Here is a 3,733-nt window from a genome sequence, read left to right as displayed (position 1 = left end):
AGACCTTGGGAAATATTTGGGTTTCTATGAGGTTGTGCAGGGGAGCCCTTGTGATAGGATTAGTGCCCTTATAAGAAGAAACATCAGACAGCATCTCTCCCTGTTCCTCTTCTCCATGCAAGGGGACAGTGAGAAAATAGATCTCTACAAAATAAGAGGCCCTCATAAGAAAATTCCCACATTGGCACCTTCATCTCTTATTACAGCCTCCAAGAATGTAATAAATGAGTTTGTCTCTAAACCATTCAGTCTATGGCAGCCCCGGCTGGCTAATACAGGGCACTGCTGAGCTCAGATAGGGACTGTACTCTTTAAACACTATTTAAGTTGCTTTAATCCTTCAACATAGTGATTCTTAACAAGCAGCCCAGGGTCCACTTGATGAGCTAAGAGCTGATTCAAAAACACAAAGACATTTTTTCAAGAATTGTGTAAGCAGGAGTAACTTACTAGTGAACTGTTGAGCAAATTGTTACTGAGGGATTTTATTTGTAAATTACGGATCACTTCAGTTTACTCATTCTGTGTGGTAATTCCAAAAGATACCAAACAGTAGAATTTGCCATATGTATATGTTTACATACTTAGACTCAATAATCTTTTTAGAAAAGATTCTTCATCACATGATTCTAATTAGTCACTGTTTTTATTTTTGCTTTTTAAAGTGAATGTCATTTCTGCTCATTTTTAAAACACTATTATTAACAGCATTGGCAACCTTGTTCACCATCCTCAATATTACTGCCTGACCCAGAACCTGTGTATGAACTACTGCAGGCAGTTCTGAATTTTCCAAGAGTTTCTCTAAATCAGGATTGTATAGGAAAGTTGGCTGTATTACTTTCCTTTGAAAATACTTTTCAAAAGCTGCTCTTCATTTTTTTCTACAAGTTCAGTGGATGATGAATTTTCTTGACCTATTTTGACTTCGGTTATACTTACTACACTCATTCCTGGAGCTGGTGGCACAATATAACCAAGATGCACATACTTGCTTATTAATTTGCTATACAAACCAAGAAAGTTGCTGAATCTCTTTTTAACTGAGCATTCATTTTTACTGAACATGGAAAGAAAAGTCTTTGCTGTTACTCTGTATGCCATCACCAACTTTGCATCTGGCACACCAAATGCTATATTAAATATATCTCCATTTTCTTCTTCTTCAGTCTCTTCCCTGGATCTGTCAGAGATCACAGAAGCTGACATGCTCTTGGATTCAATCCTAGGAGCAATAACTGTAGTAGGGATGACAGGCGTGACTGTAGGAGAAGATTCCAACATCAGGATAGGGTCCCTTTCAAGCTGTCCAAAGAAACCTCTTCTGTAGCTTCTGCACAAAGGCCTTCTCAGCCATCTAGTGCAACTTCTGATGGTTTAGGGCTATTGGAGTTTGCACTAATAGCCTCTATAGGAAGACTAACCCACTGGTTCTGGAGATGATGGGCCTGATTACTAAAAAGAACAGTAGTACTAGATTAGGATAGCCTCCTATTACAATTATATCTGTACACACTTAAATAGAACCTTCTCTCCAGGGTGGAGACAGTGTTGATGAACATGTTCTCTCTGTCCTCCAGTCATTCGAAATCTGTGGGCTTCATGCCCTCCAGGGGAAGAGGCTCCCACTCGGCTGCCAGCATTGCTCACCTGGACAATGGCATGACTGTGAGCAGGGCCTCACAGACCTGGCACATGAGCCAGCATGGCTGGGCTTCATGTACTTTTTTGCCACCCAATTAAAACTGTAGATGAAATACCTCTTTCAATCTATTGCCTGTTGTTTAGTTGTACTATTTATTTCACTATTGACATGAGCCCTATGTCAGGTATGTAGTTGGTAAATATTTTCTCCCAATTTGTAACTTGTCTTTTCATCCTTTTGAAAGGGTCTTGCTCAGACACTAGTTTTTAAAAAAGTTGGTAAAAATGTCATCTTTTTCTCTTTTAAGAATTATGATTTTATGTCATGTCCAGGAGATTTTTCACAAAACTTTAGGCATTCGATGATGTAGAGTGTGCCTAAGGAGAATCACATAGAGAGAAAACATTTGCTCAGACTTTCACAGAGAGCACATTGGCCAAGCAATGGCCATGACTCATCCACATGGCTGACACTGACAAAGGTTCTACAATCTGAGATACAGGATCTCAGGATAAATCCTGAGAGGATTTCACTGACCTTATCAGACCCAAAAGCTAAAACTCTTGTTACATAGGTCTTGCTTTATCTTGGTCTTAACCATCCAGCAGAAAAGTATAAAAACGAAGTACAAGAAGTAAAGCCATGCTGTTATGTTAAGCTGTAGGGGACTCAGGTCAACAATTTCTGACATTGCCAGTCAAGCGGAAGACCCAATACTATTATGGACTCCTGGACTCTTTTACAATATTTTGCTCAGTTAACACACCTATAATATTCAAATGACAGAACTAAACAAAAAAGGGGATACAGATAAATGTCCATTTTGTATCTGTGTATTCAAAATGGTTAGGATAGATATATAGTTACACTCTTTTAATGAATAGAGGGATTTGTTGTAATAGTGTTTGTAAATAGGATATCATGTCTGCATCTTGTATAGCAAATAACCACTAGGAAGAATGCATGCAATGTGTTAATTATTGAAACTGTCCTACCAATTTGAACTGAAACTGTCTCATTGCTACATGTCTCTCAATAAAATTATGGAAAAAAAAGAGTTTCTCTTATGTTTTTTTCTGAAATATTTAAACATTTTATACTTTACTTTTAAATCTAAATTCATTTGAAGTTAATTTTTATATAAAGTCTGAGACTTAGTGTTTTGGATTTATTTGTTTGTTTGTTTGTCTATTTATTTTTGGTACCAGTGATCAAACTCAGGACCTTGTGCTTGCCAGGCAGGCATGTAAGCCCCTGAGCTTGGTTTTATTTTTAAGTCTATGGTTATTCAGTTGTTTCACAAACATTTATTTATTGGAAATGTTATTTTTTACTCTAATCTTTTGTTTTTGTGCTATTATAAAGAAAATTAACTGGTCATACATATGTCTTAATATTAGTTAAAACAATTTTTGTCTTTATTTCTTTTACAAAATTATTTTACAGGCCAAGGATGTAGCTCAGCCACACAGCATCTTCCTGGTAAGTGCAAGATCTTGAGTTTGATTCCTGATTTTTTTTAAAATTATCTTAGATAGAGCTTTCCATTTAATTCTAGAATAATCTGGTCTATGTTACTACAAAAATCTTTCTCAAGTTTTAGTAAGAATAGCATGAACACTGTATTTTAATTTTCTTCTTGCATCTCTTTTACATAAGTTTTCAAAACATTTTAATTAACAGGATCTCATTTATATTTTTGTGGTCCAAGTAACCCTGAAAGGTAGGTGGAATAAGATACATGAGAATATTATAGTTCAGAGAGGTAAGGTGATTTTCCCAGTGTCACAGAGCTATGGATGGCCAAGAACCCCAATGTGAAATATAAGAGCCAGCCAGACAGTTCAGCCGACTAAAGCACCTGCTTAGGTAGACACAGTGGTCAGAGGTTCAACCCCTGGCCTGCCATGTTGGCCTTGCCCTTGGGGCATGCCGAGATGGCGATTGAGACTGAGCATGGTGGCACATGCCTATAATCCCAGCACTTGGGAGGCTGTAAACAGAAGAATCACTACAAGTCCAATCTAGTAGTGAGACCCTGAACACCCTGTAGATCCTTCCCTAAAATACACGAAATAAATAAATAAA

General features: G+C 37.3%; 1 pseudogene; it reads right to left on the bottom strand.

Annotated features, from left to right (window-relative positions):
- Nucleotides 1-646: 646 nt before the first annotated feature.
- LOC101559854 lies at nt 647-1,643 on the bottom strand (annotated as a pseudogene).
- Between the last annotated feature and the right edge of the window lie 2,090 nt (nt 1,644-3,733).

This window comes from Octodon degus, unplaced genomic scaffold (genome assembly GCF_000260255.1).
Source record: "Octodon degus isolate 3935 unplaced genomic scaffold, OctDeg1.0 scaffold00097, whole genome shotgun sequence".
Taxonomy (NCBI): domain Eukaryota; kingdom Metazoa; phylum Chordata; class Mammalia; order Rodentia; family Octodontidae; genus Octodon; species Octodon degus.
This window is presented reverse-complemented; position numbering and strand designations above follow the sequence as displayed.